Raw genomic sequence first — 20,981 nt, 5'->3', positions numbered from 1 at the left:
GCAAGAAAGCATGCCAAAAAAAGCACAATATTGTTCATTAGGAAACTGCAAATTAAAAGTACAATGATTAATGATTGCATTAAAACGAAAGTAGCTAAAATTCAAAGATTAACCATTCCAAAGTGTTGGCAAGGATATGATAGAACTGGGACTCTCATTTACTGCTGGTGGGAATTAAAAATGGCCCAACTATCTTGGTTAAACAGTTTTACAGTTGCTTAAAAAGTCAAACATATCAACCTCATAACCCAGACTCACCTACCCTGGAAGCCAGACATTCTATTTCTCAGTTATCTCCCACGCCAACACAATGACTCCTGCAGAAATGTTCACAGCGGCCTATCTGCAATAGCCCCAACCTGGAAACAACCCAAATGTCCATCAACAGGTGCCTGGACTGACTGTGGTATATCCACACGACAAATACTAATCAGCAATAAAAGGGAATGGACTATGGATAAGCACGCCATGGATGAATCTCACGATAACTGTGCTGAGTCAAAGAAGCCAGACCTCCCCCCCAAAAGATACATCTTGTTTGGTTCCACTTCACTCTAGAAAATGCAAACTAATCTATAGTGACAGAAGGCAGAGCAGCGGTGGCCTAGGGAAGGTGAAGAGGCGGGAGGAACAGATTACAGAGGGACAGGAGGAAACTTCTGGGGATGATGGATATGTTCCCTATCTTGATCGTGGTGTTGGCTGGCACACATAAGTCAAGACTTATCAAATTTCACATTTAAAAAAGGCTTTACTGAGATGTAGGGTTTTTTTCCAACTATCAGATTGAGAAAGATCAAAAGGTCTGATAACAACACTGTTGGCATGGATATGGGGAAACAGGCGTTCTTATAGGTTTCTGGTGGGAGTATAAACCTCCATGGAAAGTGATCTGGCAATATCTATCCATATTACCAAAAACAAATCCCACGCTTATGCCCAGAAATTTCATTTCTAGGAGGTTATCGACAAAGATAGGCTCATGTACATGAAATGACATAAGGCTGTTCAATGCAACTGTTTATAGTAGCAAGTGTCCATCAATAGGAACTAGACCAAAAAAACCACATCCCCTATAGAACCAACTATACATGGTATCCCTCCCAGGCATAAAGAATGAAGAAGAAGCTCTTTTTGGGCTCACGTGGCATGGTAAGTGAAAAAGGAAGGTTACAATGCAGGTTGCATACTATGCATCCATTTGAGCATAAAAGGGAAAAAGGATGATCTATTCATTGTAATGCTACTTGCTTAAAACTTATTTCTGGGGATGCCTGGGTGGCTCAGTGGTTGAGCATCTGCCTTCGGCTCTGGGTGTGATCCTGGGACACCAGGATCCAGTCCCTGCATAGGGCTCCCTGCAGGGAGCCTGCTTCTCACTCTGCCTGTGTCTCTGCCTCTCATGAATAAAATAAAATCTTAAAAAGAAAAAAAAAAAAACTTATTTCTGTAAGGATACACACAAAAACTAGCATCAGTGATTGGCCCTGGGAGGGCTATGTGGATGGGCTACATACAGTAGTGCCAACCAGACTTCCTATAGAAGTATATATAACTCTTTATGCCTTTGGAAATTATTAAGCATGTGAGTATGTGAGTATTCACTAATAAGGATACATAAAAATTACAGGTAAGTGAAAAATAAATGAGGTTGATCTATGCGGGCAGATGTGGAAAGAACACCAAGACATATTACTAAGTGAACACAAAGAAAGCAAGCTGCTGAATGCTATTTGTAATATGATCCCATTTGGGTAAAAATAAAATAATGACAATAAAATATTGGTCTATATTGGTTGAGAAACACTGAAAAACACATGTATACCCATAGTCGGAAGTTATCACTAAGCAGTAGGATTTAGGGGGAACTTCTCACTCCACATCATCCATTTCTGAACATTTAACCTTTTTTTTTTGTATTAAGTTTGTATGGGGTGGGGGGGACAAGCTTCATGGGCTGCCCTCCCCTGGGGCAGTTACTTCTTTTTAACCACTTGCCTAGAAATATGAGTAGAGTTTAAATGTGATCTCACCTTTGATAGGGAATTCTACCTCTGGCAATTTATCCAAAAAATGTGATCCGTTACAGCCAAAGATTTACATAGGGGGCCGGGGGTGGGCGGACATACAATTGTGGTCATAATCTACAAAAGTAAATTACAAAACAATATATGAGATGTGATCCTGTGAGTGTAGAAAATACTGGTAAATATAAATAGAAAAGGTCTAGAAGGGATCAAGGTGCTAAGGAGGTTCCCTACAAGGGGCATGGGAAATGTGGGCCTCAGGTCACGGTGGCCTTTACTTTCTTCTTTTTAAATCTTTTTTCTCAACTAGTTTACAAAGGGTATATTTTTGATTTAAGAAAAAAAAAAAAGAAGTACACTAAAAATCTTAGAGAATTTATATGTAAAGATGTTTTTAGAAGAATTAGTTATGATCATGAAACAGATCATATTTATGCCCAAAATAGAAGAAGCAACAACACATTTCAACAGAGCCCACAGCAAATGCTTACCAAAAAGTATTAAGTAAAAATTACAGGATGCAAATGATAAACTATTCAATCTTGAATCTGTAAAATATTGGGGGGGGGGGCGGAGATAAATACTAACAAAGATTAAAATTAAGTAGACCAAAAAAAACAATTTTTTTAATCCAAGACAGCAAATCTGTTGTTTTAATATTTGGACAATCATGATGCTTAAATCAAGGTGACAATGGAGATAGGACAATTTGAGGCAAGGGAGCTTCACTGCAGCTGTCCTGTCCAGCAGAAGCCCCTGAGCAGCCACAGAGAACTACTCTATGGGAGCCTCACAGCCACCAGTCTCATGAAGCTCATGTCTCTTCTCTGCCCAGCAACCATCTGCACTTGAATAGGTCCACAGGTTGGAGTGCATGGTCACTGTCCTGGCTTCTGGAGGAATCTGGCTGAGAGACCTACCTTGGAAAGGCCTCTTCAGAGCACAGCAGGGCAGAGGTGACTGACTGCACAGCCATACTCAGGCCCCGGGCAGCCACTGGCAGATTGAAGGTAATGTCTGGTAGGTGCCTTGTTGGTCTGAGGCAGAACAAAATCGGGCACATTCTAGAAACGATCCCTTCTAGCAAACTGATCTCCTTCCTGGCCAGGGTCCAGGTTCCAGTAAGCACAGGGTCTGCCCCCATCAAGATGTCTTTCAATAAGACCCAGCAGGATAGGGACTCTGGCTAAAACCAGCAGCACGTGCTAAATGAGAATCTGGATTTGAGTTGACTAGAGCCTAAATGAGTGGCTACATGACATAGCTGCCAAATACATGGCATCCACTTGGGCCACCTTATTAATAATAATCAAGATTTACTACTATGTTCCATAGTACTATGTACTATACTACCTATAAACTCTTTTATCCTCACTATACCCCAAGGAGATGGGTCTATAGCAATCCTCAGTTTACAGATGAGAAAACAGAAGCATAGAACAAGGATGTGCAGCCTGTCTCCAGCACCTGGTCTGAACCCCCTGCTCCACCAAACCTTCCAAAATAAGGGCTAATGTGTCTGTCCCTTCCCAATAGTAATGCCACAGCCACTAGACAGTTCCTTTCAAGAGCCAGGGTGTCAAACAGATGTCAAGCTGGGTCATGTGAAACACAGGGGGCCTGGATTTGCCCATAACAAGAGGGTGGGAGCCAGCCCGGGAAAGAATGAGTCCAGGAAAACATTCTCCATCCTCCCTCAAAGAGCTGGGGTCCACAGAAGGGATAACAAGGGGACAGACCTCCTTCAGGACAGTAGGAGTGGGTGATGGAGTGGGCAATGGAGCGGGCAATGGAGCAGGCGATGGAGTGGGTGATGGAGTGGGCAGGCTATGATTGAGGGCAGGGCCACATTCCTAACTGTCCAGGCTGCCACGGAGGGGCCTCCCAGGCAGAGGGAGTCCCTGGTGAGACAAAGGCTGTGCCCTGCCCTCCCCCCAGAGGTTATGGAAGAGCACCCTGTGGATGGGAAACCAACCCTAAGGAGGAGAGGGGAGCTGGGACCCTGACAGTTCCACCCCTGGGAACTTGGACAACTCCAATGAAACCAGAAAGCCTCCACAGCATCTGGAAAATGCAAATGATAATTCCTCCCACACAGATCAGGTTGTCATCCCGCCAGAGCTCATGTGCCTGTCACACTAAGTGGTAGTGGTGCTAAAGCCATACGTGGTCTCTAAGGCCCTTCTATCTTGAGATGGTGTAAGAGTGCTTAAAGACAAGAGCATTTCCTATGGCACTGCTAAGGTCAAGGGCTGACTCCTCACTCAAATAAATCAGTGAAGTGACCATCAGTGAGTCTACGAAGCCCATCTGCAACCCTCTCTAACCAATGGGACAGGGAAACTGTGAGTGACCCCAGGCACTGAATGTCATGGCTTAAAGACATTAAAAAAAAAAAAAAAAGACATAATCTACACAGATAGAGATGATCTACCCCAGCCTCTCATTTGACAGGGAATAAACTAGGAGAGGCCAGCCTGCGTAAGGAGGTCTCATGTTAATTTCAGGGGAAGCCAGGCTAGAACCCTGGTTACTGCACCACATCTCCAGTACCTTATCCATCAAAACAACCTACCTCCCACCTAAAAACCCTTCAAAGTGTGTATAAAAATATTGTACACAGAAATTACATGTGGAGTTCAAATGAACTATATAGCAAACATGTTTATATTATATAAAAAGGCAACTCCGCTCTATTACAAACTAATTGTTTTATAATGATTGCTCTTACTCTTCTGGAGAGAGTAATCTGGAGGCTGCTTGGTTGACTTGTATTTCTTAACAAAGGTGTCAAAGGACACTGAACAAATGTCATTTTCTCCCACTGAAAAATCTCCCAGAATTCATTTACCAACAAACATCTACTAAACACAAATAGACAATTGCAAGACAATGTTAATGAGTGTTATAAGCCAAGGAAACTCCAAGGACAAGTGCGAGCCTAGGTCTGATGCAGGAAAAACCCCATGAAAGAGGTGACCCTTGAAATTATCGCCTTCATGGATAGGAGAGGAGAGATACGCCAAAGACCAACAACAAAGGCCTTTAAAATCCCTGTTGTCAATGAATGGGAGGAAGGATGGATGGATGATGAATGATGGATAATAATGGATGGATAGATGATGGACTGAAGATGGATGGATGGATGGATGGATGGATGGATGGATGGATGGATGGATGATGGAGGATGCATGATTGGATAGGTGATGGGGGAAGAATGGATAGATGGATGGATGGACAATGAATGGTGGATAACAATGGATGAATGGATGGATAATGGAGGATGAATAAATGGACAGATGATGGAGGGAGGATGGATGGATAGGTGATGGAAGGAGGATGGATAGATGAATGGATGAGTGATAGAGGGAGGGTAGATGGACGATGGAAGGAGGATGGATGGATGGATGGATGGATGGAGTGATGGATGGATGGATGGATGATGAAAGGAGGATGGATGGACGATGAATGGTGGATAATGGATGAATGGATGGATAATGGAGGATGAATAAATGGATGAAGAGGGAGGGAGGATAGATGGGATGGATAATGGAGGGAGGATGGATGGATGGATGAGTGATGGAGGGAGGGTAGATGGATGGATGGGTGAGGGAGGGAGGATAGATGGATGGATGATAGAGGTAGAGTGGATGGATGGATGGATGGATGCAAGGAGGATGGATGGATGCAGGGAGGATGGATGGATAACCACTACCACCCTTAAAGCACTGAAAGTGTTTCTGAGGATCAGAGTGAGAAGTATTCTGAGAACCAGATTTATCTCTTCCTTTTTCCACCAAGGTGACCCTGTAAGGGGAGTTATCTACAGGACCAGGTCACAAATAGGCAAAGCTCTCGCCAACAGATGACAAGAAGGGCGAAGGTCACCAGAATGAGAAGAGGGCGTGCATATCTGCTGGGAATTCCCTCTTGTACTGTTCTGCCGGTCTGCCTGACAGGAAAAAAAAACTGGAGAAACGGAGTCAGCCCAAACCAAGAGGCAGAGAATCACTTTGCTGCCCAATGTCCCATCTCCCAAAAGAACCTGGGTTCCTACGTGCTTATGTCTCATGACCTGAAGTTAACCCACGGGTAACAAGGGCCATCCCTGGGACCACAAAGTCACTCCTTCATAGCACCCTAGGTTCTCATAAAGGGCCCCTCCGCAGCCTGCTGGAGCCTCTTGGCACAGCTCACCCTCCAAGCGACACTGATACTCTGTAGGTTCCAGAAACACCACACTCTGCCAATCATTTGCTCAGTTGTTCTGCCTAGACTGTCCTGCCTTCCCCTGCCCCTCCATGGCAAAGTCCCCATCCTAGAGACCTACCCAGTCTGGCCCTCTCCTCAAAGAAGCCTCCCAGGACCGCACAGGTACAGCTGTATGGTTAAACAAATGCGCCACTGCCAAAAGGATCTCCCCCACCCCAGGACCTCCCATTATTCGGACCCAGGACTCTGCAGTTCTTGACCAGTAGCTGCCAGGGAGAGCCTGGTATAAAACTCCCTGTGAAGTGGGAAACCTACCAGCCTGAGGCCAGGAAAACAGACATATCCAGTTTCTCTCAGACAACAGTTGAGGGCAATCCATGCTCCTGGCAACATTCCTCTGTAGCTGTCTTTTGAGATCACGCTGGCCAATTCATGACTTCCCCAAAGTAGCCTCCCTGCTAGGCATGGAGACTGCTGGAAAATGCACATTTGAGAAACCTGCTGGGATCTCAGAGGCCAGCGGCTCTTAACCAAGTCAGCAAGGTGTGGCACTTACAGCAGTGAGTTTAATAAGTGCAAGGCACATAACAGATGTTCCAGTAAGTGCTAGCTGATTGACTGATGGATTGCTCAAGGAATTCCTCTTGATGGCAACGGCCGCCCCATTTCCAACTCAAGGCACAGAAAAGAGGGTTAAAGATTTCCAGCCTGGTATGAGAGTGAGGTGTGAAACGGCACTGCTGCCTGCTTTGCCAGCCCTGGAAAGAAGAGGACCAGAGTCCTGGTGTGTGGGTCAGGGAGGAAACCCTAGCTGGTGACATCTCTCCAGGCTTTCCCAATTGTAGCACTGGTAACATTACAAGGCTGGATAATTCTTTGCTGCGGGGGCTGCCCTGCGCATTGCAAAATGTTACACAGCCTCCTGGCCTCCACTTACTAGATGCCCCCTCCAAAGTTGTGACAACCAAAAACACCTCCAGATATTGACCAATGACCCCTGGGGGACAAACTGCCCTAGTTGAGAAACGGTGCTGTGGCCCAGCTGTTCCCAAGGCTGCACTAAGAAGCCAACTTCAGGAGAGCAAGTCTCACTTTGCTTGGCCAGGTAAACACGGAGGCTATCCAATATCTCCAAGACTCAGTTTACCTTTTTACAACATGAGATCATAGTCTTCAAGTGACTTGCATGTTTCTAGATGTGCAGAAGGCACTCAGTAACTGTTTTACATCAATTTGTACATAGTTTTTCTAAAAACCTCAAGCTAGCATCTTTGATCTCTCCCCAAAAGCTAGGAAGATACCACTGGAAATCCACCAAGGCCTAACGACGGCTTCACAGCTGTTCAAATACCTTGGCCAAGCTAGATCACTTTTCAGCACCTATTCTAAAGTAATGATCAGAAATTTCAGGCAAACGTTTACATCAAAGACATCTATTCCAGCATTATCTCTAATAACGAAAACTAGAAACAATCTAAACATCCAACCACATAAAGAGAGTACAAATATAATAAAGGCAGACAAAAGAATTTTATGTTGCCAAAAACCTCCACAGAAATAAAAATTATTCATTAATAAACATGGAAAAAATGTCCACGATATAATGTTGAGTGAATCAAGAGTTACGTGACCATGCACAATGCAACTTCAATTTTGTAAGAAAATATCAAGCAAAAATAGTATCTCATATAAAACCAATAGAAAGGGACTGGAAGGATATTTAATGGTATTTTCCTCTTTCCAATGTTCCCTAATTCACCAGTTGCTTTTTTCTTTTTTTTAAAGCATGTCTTAGTTTTAAGATCTTGAGGGGGGAAGTTTTTATTGTTGTTGTGGCTAATATTTTTTACATCAGAAGAGAAGGCTTTGCTCGAATCCCCAAGTGCTAAACCAAAGCCCAGATCTTGAATACAGCCCCCAGCCACACAAAGAAAAAGGATTTTAAACCTAAATAAAGGGAAATCTGAAGAAATGAAAATGAAAGAGGGACCAACGGGACCCAGGCCACTGGTAAGAGACCCAGGCCACTGGTAAACAACCTGAGGCACCCACAAAGTGAGCAGGGCAGGGCAGGGCTCTGGGTGAGACCCAGATGCTCTGTCTGCCTGTCTGGGCTGCTGGCCAGGCAGCCAGAGGGGGACACACGGTGCTCACCCGGGGAGCTGGCCTGTGAGGCTGGCCAGTAGGGGCCTGACAGCGGGCACTGGAATCTTCCAAAGCAAGAACAGGACTCACAGCACAGGTGGGGGTGGGGATGCCGGCGGGGGAGGCTGTCCTCAGCACCCTGGAGCTCAGCAAACCAAGGCTTCCAAGCCAGGCTCCAAAGGCACCATCAGCCTGATGCTGCCTCCAGCGTCCCTGCCTGCCACTAACCACCCGTTCAAGGTGGGCCCCGCGAGGATGGCAGGGGATGGCAACTCGGAGCAGCACCACACTGGAGCATGGGGGCTCAGCCTACCTGAAAGAACAGCAAGACACAGGGCTGGGGCCTCAGGGGTCTGTGGGGCCTGGGACTGCCGGCTGCATCTGGAGGATTCGGCGCCCGATGCTGCAGCGCAGAGACCCGGGGCGGTGTTCGTGTCGCCCGCCTATCTCCCACATCCACGTCCCACGGGGCTCCCGGTGCCAGGGGAGCCACGGAGCACCAGGCCCTCACTCTGCTTTACAGCCTGCCCGTGGCAGCGTAGACGGAGCAGAGGAGCCGAGCAAACGCAGACAGCGAACAATACCACACCTCGGATCCGCAGAATGCCTCCGCGTGGGCTCCACCTGAAGCGACTGCACAGCGGGTGAGGACGAGTCCACAGATCCCCAGTTCAGGGGCGTGCAAGTTTTCTTTTTCCAGGCTCTCTTGAAATCCTCCCCCGAGGCACAATCAAGGTATCCACATAAAGCTAACAGAGTCCGCAGCACAGGACACTACAGGTCACAAAGTCCCCCCAAAAGCTGGCCCACGCTGTCAGAGCCAGAGGCATGTGTCAAAGGCCAGCGGCGCCTTAGTGACCGGAAAGGCCACCGATCCCGGGACCCTGACCTTGAGCTGGGCTCCCACTTGGAGCCTCGTTTATACAAAACACACTAGCAAGCTGTCAGGACTCCCACTCCAAGCTGAAAAGCAAGGGCCAGAGAGAAACCATGCCTGTGCTGATGCTCAGTCGCCCCGTACTCGTCAGATTCTCCTTCCAGGCTCTTTTTCGACTTCTTCCTCCCAAAACGACTCAAGTCTTAGTGAGACAGGATGTGCTTGAAAGACGCTGACGCCAGGGCCAGGGTGCGGGGACCAGGCACTGTGACGGGGGCAGGAAGCCAAGCGGTACCTTTGAAGCACTCGGGTAACAGGCTGACCTCACGGTCCACAGCCCATCCTCCTTCCGGCTCCCAGGCCTGAGGCGGGCACGGCGTGGGCAGGGCGGCCGCCACCAGCTCCTCTCTGCACACCCACTCCTGCCAGACTAGCTCCTTCCTACTAGGAAACCAGAGACACCCACAAGGTGGCCCTTACCCCAAATCTCACCGTGAGTAGAACTTCTAGAATGTCTGCTCACACCTGTCAAACACTGAACCGGGCCCCAAGTGGGTCCAACTTCTGGCCACTTCAGCCATGAGCACTGAGACAGCAGCTATCATGACACACAGGAGGGTTCTTACAGGAGAAAAAAGGAGTCATGGGTGCCTGGGTGGCTCAGTTGGTTAAGCATCTGCCTTTGGCTCTGGTCATGACCCGGGATCAGGCATTGCACTGGGCTCCTTGCTCAGAAGAGAGCCCACTTCTCCCTCTCTCCCATTTGTTTTTTTGTTTGTTTGTTTGTTTGTTTGTTTAAGATTTTATCTATTTATTCATGAGAGACACACACAGAGAGAGAGAGAGAGAGAGGCAGAGACACAGGCAGAGGGAGAAGCAGGCTCCATGCAGGGAGCCCATCGTGGGACTCCATCCCGGGACTCCAGGATCACGCCTTGGGCTGAAGGCAGGCACTAAACCGCTGAGCCACCCAGGATCCCTGCCCCCCCCCCCCCCGTTTGTGCTCACTTTCTCTCTCTCTCTGAAATAAAATCTTTTAAAAAGGGGTGGGGGAGAGGGAAGCAGTTATCCTAGGGACCCTGGGGCCAGAACTGCACACTTCCTAAAGTCACTAAGCTATGGTTTCTCCTGAGACCTAAAAGCTACCTTTCACAGCAAAACAGGTGACTGTCACTGTCCCGTGAAAGAGAGCCTCTGCCCTAGAGTCCACTTCTCTGTGATGTTCTAGAGCAGGAGAGCTCAATTTCAGACCAGCTTGCCCCAACCTCCAGTCAGCACTAGCTGATCAGCCAGCTAAAAGTCTTAACAATCAATCAATCAATCAATCAATCAATAAAACTCTTAACAATCTGCTGAGGCCCATCCTGGGTTGTCCATCCAGTCTTACAGATGCCAATGCTATCCCTTTCTTAATACAAAAGTCACCAAGGAACACTAAGAAAACACTAATCACAGCAAGAAAACACTAATCCCCATCACCCCACCCTAAAAGTCATCAATAAAGTTCAGATCTCAGGGATCCCTGGGTGGCACAGCGGTTTGGCGCCTGCCTTTGGCCCAGGGCACGATCCTGGAGACCCTGGATCGAGTCCCACGTCGGGCTCCCGGTGCATGGAGCCTGCTTCTCCCTCTGCCTGTGTCTCTGCGCCTCTCTCTCTCTCTGTGACTATCATAAATAAAAAATAAAAAATAAAAAAAGTTCAGATCTCAGACTCCACTCTGGAAGGAATTCTCTCTCATTTACCAGGTACTCCCCAGGGCCTGAAATCTGCATATTTAACCAGCTTCCCACCTGAATCTCATCCAGGAGTCCCAGGAACCAAGCCTTGAGGTGCCTGAGGCCTTATTCTCAGATTTGCCTCTATAACTCATGTCCAGGGGATCCCTGGGTGGCTCAGCGGTTTAGTGCCCTGCCTTCAGCCCAGGGTGTAATCCTGGGGTCCTGGGATCGAGTCCCATGTTGGGCTCCCTGCATGGAGCCTGCTTCTCCCTCTGCCTGTGTCTCTGCTTCCTGCTTCTCTTCTCTGTGTCTCTCATGAATAAATAAATGGAAATATATATATATATATATAAAACTCCTGTCCAGTTCTGACTTCAGTCTCTTACACTATTTTTTTCTTTCTTTTTTTTTTTTTAACTTCTCCTAAGTCAGCTTAGGAGAAGTGAAAAAAAAAAATCTAATTCTTAAAGGGATCTGATAGTTACAGGACTTGCTGATATATATGTATTTCAGAATAAATATATATACATATCACACATCCCGTGTTCACACTTACAGGAAGAGTAACAACATACTCTATCACCTATGTGAGTAACATATTAGATTATATCCATTTCCTGTAGATGAAGACATGTGAGTTACATTTGAACCTGAAAATTCCTGGCTGTGCAACTGTGAAGTCTGATTTCTCTTTTCACTACATAAACAAAGCAACGCATGCACACACTCTGTCTGGGGACACCAGACACGTCCCCTCACCTTGATCTCCACAGAAAGTGAGGGCCAGCCCTAAATACGCTGTCACTGCCTGGACACATAATGTATCACCATAGCACAACCCACCACCACTGTCTGCGGAAATGTCTGAGTGATGTGCCTTCAACCTGTCATTGGACCACGATGACCTCAATTTTTGGAGAAGTCAAGTCAAAACTCTACCCTTATCTTCAGAGATCCAAGACATATTTATGCGTCAGCCCTCCTTCAACTTATCCGTAGCCTTCGAGAAAGTCTGAGAAGGCCATCACAGGCCGTGTGCCTCCCCTGCCCCCCACCACCCGCCAATGTCCCCAAGTCCACCCCCATCTATGCTCACGCCATGACTACATCCCAGAGGTGTCCAAGCACTGCCATGGGCTACGGCGAGTGACTGATGGGAACGTGGGGCATAGTCAGAGCAGCACCTCACTACACGCTCCCTGGAAGCTGAGGCAGTAACAGAAACTCCACACTTTCTCCAGACTCGGGTCCTCCCACCCTGCCTGCCGTCTGATTCTCAGGGTGGGCGGCAAGAGATGGGGCGTGCAGGCTCCAGGATTCTGAAGCCCAAGAATCTGAAATCACCTTTGCCAAGGTCCTCCTTCCACAGAAAGTCAAAGCAACTTGCACAAGGTCAGCCAGCTCTTGAGAGAGTGGTCTCCCTCTCCTTTCTGGTAACCAAGGGCTCGGGCTAATTTTTCTTCATATGCACTCATCCAACTCGCCAACTCTCTTCCTCAGCTCTTTCTGGAGGAAAAGAGACTGAAAGATGATGTGTAGGAGAAAGGATTCCCAGCAGTTATGGCCTAGGAAATTCTGGGGGGACAGGGGATCCTCTGTCCAACATCCTACACCTCTGCCACCTTCTTTGGCAGGTATCAGTGACTCGGTCTTAAGCTGGTCTTAACTAGTATAGAACTTTGGAATCACTGAGTTGTACACCTGAAACCAATATAACATTGTATGTCATGGATACTTTAATAATAAATGTTTACGAAAATAGTCTTAACTAGCAAATGACACAGGAGGGAGCAGGAAATATCAAAGGCCCTTCACCCTTCTCCACCTGCCTTGGTCTTATTCCTCTTTGAAGAGGAAAGCCCCTTCTGGTTCCCAAAACAGAGCTAGTTCAATCCCATGGGATACGCTACCTTGAGAGTCATGTTGGAATTTTTTTAATGCATTTGTGTCCTCCCCCAGACAGAAGTTGGTTAAGACTTCTATCCCCTTCTTCTGAAGCCACTGCTTGGTGAATCGTAGATTCTCAAAGAAAGAATCAACACATTAAGAGCTATTTTCTGGCCATCAAGGTCTGCCTGCACTGCAAATACTTACATATTAATCTCCCCATCTCAGGTTTAAAAATATGGACTTGTTTTTTTTTTTAACTCCCAACGTAATGAATGAGTTTAAATATTAGAAGTTGAAATTATTTAGTAAATCATTTCACCTGCAAAGTTTCTATTTGCATAACATTAATTCATGATGGCAGCTAAAACAAATTCATCACATTCCGTATATTAGAAGCTGATTTATGTAGGAATTGAAAAAAATCATGAGCCCAAAATCATGTTGACATGACGTACATGCTCAATGGAGAAAGATTTTTCTCTTTCCTTCTTTTCCTTTTTTTTTTTTTTTTTAAGTCATCCAAACCAACTGAATTATGGTGAGGAGGGAAAGGATTTGAGCAGAGGAAGGAGGCGAAGGAAATGAATAATGCTACACCTCACGTGTGTGGCAGGCTCTCGGTGAGCATAGACACACACTCTCCGGTTATTAATGTCAAGTATGCCAAAGATACGCTGGAAAATCATTACCATTCATCGCCACTAACCGCCATTAAATTTCAATCAATTCAACTTAGCACAAGTGTACTTGAGCGGCCCTTACAGTTCCTTATAAATGTGGCTCAAAAGTCGGGCTGACTTATTGCATTGTCCACCGTACAAAGAAGCATTGCTAAGCATCTGCTTGGACCCGGGGACGGATGCTCTTTTAACATCCTAAAGCATTCAGAGATCTTTCTCTTTCTGAACTAAGAGGTTTCGAATCCGCACAGGTCAAGACGAAGTGGGGCGGGGAGGGGGGGGGGGTGCGGACTATTCGGAGAAACCAGCACTGGGTTCCTGCCTTTGGGGTGGGGACAAGGCAACGGGACGCCTCCCCGGGTGTGGGCGGTCTCCCGATGCCTCCCAGGAAAAGTTCCTGACGCCTCCCAAAGTTTGGGAGCGTGGCCCCCGGTGTCCTGGCTCCGGTGAAATGCTCTCAACCCACGCCGCAGCCCGAACTGCCCTCAGCACCCCGGGCCCGGGACGGGGAGGGCCGCCGGGGGCGACCGGGAGGTGCGGCCGGGGCGGCAGCTTCGGGACGTGCGCGCGGGCCAGGTGCGCGGGCCAGGTGCGCGGGCCAGGTGCGCGGGCCAGGTGCGCGGGCCAGGTGCGCGGGCCAGGTGCGCGGCCGCGGGGACCCGCGCGCTCCGGGGCGCTCGCCCGGCGACAAAGGCGGCAGCGCGGGCCCCCTGGGATCTGGCCCGCGGGCTCCCTTCCCGACTCGCCACGAGCACTGTCCCGCCAGCCGCCGCTCGCCGGGGGCGGCCGGTGCGCCTCCTGGACAATGTGGCCATTGTTCCGGCGCCGCAAACCAGGCCGGCGGGCAGGTGGGAGGAAGGCGGCGCGGCCGGCGCGCGGGCACTCGGGGCGCCCAGGGTCCCCCGGACGCGGGCACGGTCCCCGTGGCCTGGGCGCGCCGCCTCCCGGCCAGCCCTCGGCGGGGCAGCTGGGGGCGGGGGAGGGGAAGGGGGCGTGCGCGGGGGAGGGGTGACCCGGGCCGGAGGGGGAAGCGGAGAAAGAGAAGGGAGAGGGAGAGACAAAGAGGGTGGGAGACGGAGAAGGGAGAGAGGGGGCGAAATGAAGCCGCAAAAGAGGAAATGGGGGAAGAGAGATGTTAAAAAGGATCAGGGAGAGAGGGGGAGGGGGAGGGAGCAAAAGGGGAAGGGGGGAGAGAAAGACGAAAAGGAGACAAAGAGGAGAGAGAGGACAGGGGAAAGAAGAGTAGGACAGGGAGACAGACAAACACATGTGCCATGGAACTGTACCACAGGCTGCCCAAGAAGCCTCTGGAAAGAGCAAGAGTTCACCCTCTTTGGTAGAGGGAAGCGGTTCCAAAGCCAGCCGAGTCAGCAAAGTGTAATCACACCAGGGGCTTTGCTTAATTACAGGTTTGCAAGCGGGGCTGGAGGAAAAGAGATACTTAACTGTGTCCCCGGGAAGGCCCAGGCAGGGACTCCACTGGTTTGTAAGACTGGGGAATACAAATATCCCAATCTCCACCCGACCCGGCCCTAAAGCCCCCTGAGCCGGATTCCTGGAGGCTGGGGCTGGGGTCTGAAGCATGGTAGACTCAGGCTGACCAGGAACAGCCATCCTGTCTGTCCAAGCTTTGAAATGTTCAGTTGGGAAGGGAATCCCAGGCTCCCCCACCCGTGCCGGTCAGCGGTTGAGGCCACAGGCCTGGGGAGGCCCCGCCTCAGCCAGCAGCAGGGCCACCCTCCCTCCGCCTCCGCCTCCCTCCGCCCAAGGGGGTAAATCAATCCCGTGCTAATGAATAAAAAGTCCCCTTTATTTCACTGCTGTTTTTGCTTCATTAAATTTTCCACAGATTTGCAGAGAAGAAAACATAATCAATAAACCTTGACAAAAGTGAACGTGTGAAAAAGGCCAGAGAATGGAAAAGCGAGATAAAAGTGATATCCGATCACAGATTTCAGCAGCAGATGACGAGCTGGGGGGCTGCTGAAGAATCTCAATGGACCATCACCCTTTTGCGGCTTTCCTCCCCTTTGCTGAAACTCTTCATTCAAGACAATAGTAAATGCACTAAAACTTTTTTCTTATGCTAATGCATGAAACCGGGCACTCACTGTTAAAACACACTTCCCAGCAACCTGTTTTTTTTTTAACAACACACATGCACACACACAAAACCACATTGACTTACTTGATTTAAAGCAAAAAAAAAAAAATTCAAAAACGGTTTAATAGGTACTCTTTGGTCACATCTTACTGAGTTATTTCCCCCATTTGCATGTTTTTAAAGAAACCAGAATCGGCACACAAACAGGATTACTGAGGATGCTTTTGTTGGTGAAGGACTAGGGAGAAATAAGATATTAAACCCAAAGAAAGTATGCTGTTCTTGGTGCATCTGTTCAGGGTTTTAAACACAGTTTTGTGAGTTAAAGATGTTTCTGTCACCCTCAAAATCTAAAAACAACCAACAATGATTTGTTTATTTTTTTAATCCCATCTTCCACAGCAAACACTCAAATTAATTTTAGAGAAAATGAGTAATATTGAGTCTGGTGTCCTGGGTTTATTTGAAAAACCACAAAGCTGCTGCCCTTTGCCAACGGACACTACCAAACACCAACATCCCCTTGCCTTCTGGTCTTTTAAACAAGCTCCAAGAAACAATTACAGAGTAGCTCCCCCACGGTCTTTAGACTCCACCAATGAGCCTCATTCACCGAAATTGCTGCATATTCATTCTGGTTGTCGGTACAATCACCTATTCCGCCCCCGAATTTTCTGGAATCTGAGAATAGTTTCTCTCTTTGGCATTCTTCACGTGTTTCATTTGTCCGAGCCTCTGACACTTAGTGAAAAGAAGAAAGGGTGGGGGACTGCTTCCCTGGGGTTCCCTTTCAAAGGGCCTTGGCCCAGCGGGAACAGCTGCAGATGTCCACAGCGAGGTCCACCTGGCCTGCCATCCCTCAAGCGCCAGGGAGCAGGCACTGGCACAGGTAGAAACCGACCCCCACCCCAGTCTAAAGAAGCAAGACTGGTTTGCTCCACCCCCCTCAAGCCGGCGTCATGAGTGAGCATCACTCAGATGAAAGTAAAGCCCTGCTGAACACACACTTCCCCAAGAAAAGGCAAGCTGCCCTATCCCTAGGGTACATAAGGATGTAGGACTCCGTTCTGAGCGTTAACAAGCCAGCAGGGTGTGTAGGGGTCACACGGGCTTTCAGAGTGCACACGACAACCTCCTGGTCTCATTTAAAGGGAATTGCTGGCATCTGTGGGGAGAAGCCACCCTCCCCCTCCTTCTCCGCCCCGGAGTGGCCGAGGGAGGCCCTGATGGAAGAGGGGTGTTTATTAGACAAATATCCAATTTTGTCTGCCTGCCTGCTGAATCCCCTGGTTTGCTAATCCAGCCCTACGGGCTGCACTGTGTACAGGACACTTGTGGGAGTACAAAAAGCATGAAGTATTTGTGTATTTTTCAGTCGACAGTGCAAACAAGCCAGCTACAGTACACAGCCTGCAGGACCCCCACGGCCGGGCAGTGAGCCGCTGACCAGCAGCTCTGCGGCCCCCTCTTCTGACTCACAGCTCAAAGGACTTCCTCTGTCCAAGCTCCCCCCACAAGTCGGCTGGAGCACCCCTGAAAAAGTGGAATGGCACTCCAGGAGGGCCTCATCTAATTTCACACACACTTCAACATAGGCCAAGTCCAAAGCTCCCTCCAAGGCCACGGCTAGGGGCAGCGTGAGTTGGGGAGCAGCTGGGGGGGGAGGGGGGGTTCTGCTGGAGGAGTCTGAACACTCCAAATTCCCCTCAGAACAATTCCCACGGAGGACAAAAATATCTCTACTGGTCCCACCCTATTCTTCTGTAGCCTGGCTCCCCTATGGAGGGGGAGCGGGGGTTCTTTCTCTCAGCCTCACCCACTGATGTTGAAAACAGACTGCTCTGACCACAGTCTCTTGGATGCCAGACCTAGGGCTGGCTGGTTCACCCAAGGGCTCTATCTCCTGGGCAGGTGGGCTCCTGGCCTCCAGGGAGATCTTCCTGCATTAGTGTAAATCCCCCCCAGAACCACTAAACAATCTCCCAAAAATCAGCGGATTTCTCAAAGCAGAAGGAAAACACAAAAGCATCCCAAAGATTACAAAACATTAACTAACTCTGAAACTCTCAGCCAAGTGACAACTTTCCTCCTGTCCGGCTTTGAATGGAATTTAAGTCCGGGAGAGAACACCTCCAGAATTTCCTGTAACCTTCAGCCCTGGAGGGGAGAGGCAGAGAGGCTAGGAAAAACGAAAGCAAGAAAGCTGAAGAAGAGGAGCAAGAAGTGCTGTGAGAGGCACCAGCAGGGAGGGAGGCCTGGAAGGCACGCATCTGCAAGTCTACATTCTAGACCAGAAGCTGGGAAAAGCCTAAATAAAGAACATCAAAATTAAAAGCAGCCAAGCGTGGCCTGGGGACCCTCCCCTCCCCTGGGGGCGGGGGGGGGGGGGGGGGCAGGGAGACCAGCCCAGGTAGCTACACAATGAATTCCCTCCAGACTAAGCCACGGGCAGAGCAGCTCCCAGGCCCGGGGAGGCCTGCCCCCAGACACTGGGAAGCCGAGAGAAGGAAACTCTCAGCCAAGGTAAGGAAATGGGAGGGGAGGGGGCCTGTAGGTGAGGTGGCCAGAACAAACAGATCTCATCAGGGGGACTTGCGACAGGTCCGCCTATTCCTGCGCTTTCCACCGCTGTATATTTTGGATTTCACAGTTTATTTACTTTACTTTTTGGCACTGAGCCCCCTGAGCATGCCAATACAATATTTGTTTAAACACTATTTTATGCCGCTTGCGAGGGAAACGTTTACTTTCAAATTCTCCAACATCCCCCAGAGCCTCGTCTGCAAACAGCATATGAGCGTTTTACAACTGCTCCCTTTATCTGAAGCTGTCGGGATTAAACCTTCACACGCCCGGCGAGGGCGGCGGGGCGGGGGCCCGGGACTCCGCCGCGGCCACCGGGCTGCAAAGCCGCGCCAGAGGCCGTGCACCCAGCGGGATGCCCGGGCGCGGGAGGGCAGCGCGGCGCGCAAGACCGCCCCCAGGGCCCCGCACGGGACTCGGGAGGGATCTACTCTGCCAGCGGGGATCGACCCAGAGAGAGCCAGGAATAAGAAATTATACAGAGGAGAGGGGAGCGGGGAGAGGCACCCTAGAAAGGACGGGGGGAGGGGGGCTCGGGGCCCGCAAGCGCCTCCGCAGCTGGTCACCCGGGGTGAAGCGCGCCGGCTCGGTCTCGAGCTCCTCGCGCTGTAAAAGTCGGGTTTCCTAGGAAATGACAGCAATTACTGCCGGGGCTGAAAAGACGCCGAATAGGGTGGACTTCCAGCTCCCCGGCGCGGCGGGCGCGCTCACACTCTCTCTCTCTCTCTCTCTCACACACACACACACACACACACACACACACACACACACGCTCCCTTCCTCCACCCCTCCCTAGCCCCCCCGCCCCCTCCCCCGTCCGGGAAAAACGCTCCCCTCTCTAAACCCTTAATAGGATTGGCGCCCAACTCTCTACGCGCCTCTCCCCATCCATCACACACAGATCAAGTTGCAGTAGTGGATTTTTCAAATTCCTCAGCAAATATACTTGTTGAGAGATTGGCCTTTGGGGGGTTGGGGGGGGAGACGATGAGTGGGGGCGGGGATGAAAGTGAGGGGTGAGAGGTGGGGGGGACCCGAGGATGGGGCCAGGGATTACGTGCGGATCCCTCCGAGAAGTCAAGCGCCTCTTGGGGCGGAGGACAGGGGAGGAGGAGGAGGAGGAGGAGGAGGAGGAGTTGGAGGGGAGAAGCGAGGAGGGAGGCCGGAGAGGAGAGCCTGACCGAGGGGGGGGGGGGCAACAGGGCCCGAAGACGGGGTGGAAGGAGCGAGGAAGAAAGGAAGGCAGGGCTTCGCGACGGGGAGCGCGGAGAAGTACACTTTGGAAGTTCGCAAGTGGCTGCGGCCCCTGCACACGCACACGCTCTCCCCAGACACGCTCCCCCTGCCCACCTCCGGGAGCTCCGCAGCATCCAGCCCCCGGCGCTGCCCACCGCCTTCCCCAGAAACAGCCCGGGACCCGGGCGCAGTGGAGCAGGCTGGGGGCCGCCGGGCGGTGCGCCCGGACAGGACGGGCTCTCTTCCCCCAGGTAGGAAGGGGGACGCGAAATCGCCCCCCGGACACGACTTGCTAGCCCCGTACCGCGGATGGTCCCCGCACGGTGTGGCCAGAGCCCGAAACGGGGCCGCCCCGCCAGCCGCCGCCCCCCTCCCCCCAAGCCCGGTGGCGCGGGTCCCCGGCCGGGGCACCCTCGGGATCGGCGCCGCATCCCGGTCGGCCCGGGCTCGGCCAGGGTAGGGGGCACTTCGCAACGCAAAGCAAGCAAAAAGGCCAGTACGACTTTACCGAGGGAGACAAAAGTTTGCCTCTAGCACGCAGGTGGCCTCCGGGGCGCCGGGCGGTGGCTTCGGGCCCCCATCCCAACTTGGCTGCCGCGGCGACCCGCGGCGGGCAGCGGCGTCCCGGAGCTCAGTCCGGCCGAGGCGGGGCGGGCCAGGCAGGGGAGGGGACCGAGAGGCGGGAGGGGGCCCAGCAGCCCGCACCGCCCGCAGCCGGCAGCTCCCTAGGCTCCCGCGCGCCGCGCGGCCCGCGTTCCTTCCTCCGGCTGCTCGGGCTCCCCGGCTCCTCCTCGCCTTCCTGCGCGTCCGCCGCCGCCGCCGCCGCCGCCTCCTCCCGCTCCTCCTCGAAGTCTCATTGATGGGAGTTTGAAAAAAAGTCCGCGGAGCCGTGCTGCCTCGGCGGGCGAGCGCCGGCTCTCCTGCAGCCCCGCAGCGCCGCCGGCCGGCACAGCGCCCCCGCGCGCACGGCTGCGGCACTGCCCGGCGCCGCGCCCCCGCCCCGCCCCGCCCCGCCCCGCCCCGCCCCCGCCCGGGGGACCCGCGGGGCCGGGGCCGCGGGCCGGGCGGGGGGGGGGAGGGGCGGCCGACCCGAGGAAGCACACCTACCCACAGAGTTCGAGCAGGGAACCCAAGAACGCGCCAGTTTCCAACACTTTTTTTTTTTTTTTAAGGCGCCGGGGTGGGGGGTGGGGGGTGGGGGTCGCTAACTCAAGTCAGATGAGCGCCGGAGCGGAGGCGCGGGCCTGCTCTGTTTTCAATCTCCGAGATCACTCGGCCGCCCCACCTCCCCGGTCCCCCTCCGCCGGGGGATGCCCGGGTCGCGGATCCCAGCCGCGCGCTCCTCCGGGCGCCGGGGCGGAAGCGGGGGACGGGAGGCGGGGCCGGGGGGCGCGGCGCTGGCTCCGCGGGGACCCTCCGCCACCCCGCTCGCTGCGCGGGCAGGTGCCGGGGGTCCCGTCCGCGCCCCCCGCCGCCGCTCACGCGAGCCGCCGTCCGAGCGCAGGCA

The 20,981-nt window shown here is 51.5% G+C and overlaps 1 protein-coding gene across 1 annotated transcript in view; it reads right to left on the bottom strand.

The window, feature by feature from the left end:
• The window catches only part of GLI2 (GLI family zinc finger 2), a 255,853-nt gene extending 235,446 nt beyond the window's left edge, over positions 1 to 20,407 (bottom strand). Inside the window, exon 1 of the mRNA XM_055316156.1 lies at positions 19,983 to 20,407. The gene's annotated coding sequence lies outside the window, so the exon portion shown is untranslated. The remainder of the gene's footprint in view (positions 1 to 19,982) is intronic.
• Positions 20,408 to 20,981: the final 574 nt, after the last annotated feature.

The sequence above is a fragment of the Nyctereutes procyonoides genome, unplaced genomic scaffold (genome assembly GCF_905146905.1).
Source record: "Nyctereutes procyonoides isolate TBG_1078 unplaced genomic scaffold, NYPRO_anot_genome, whole genome shotgun sequence".
NCBI lineage: Eukaryota > Metazoa > Chordata > Mammalia > Carnivora > Canidae > Nyctereutes > Nyctereutes procyonoides.
The sequence above is the reverse complement of the archived record's forward strand: the minus strand, read 5'-3'. Positions and strand labels throughout refer to the sequence as shown.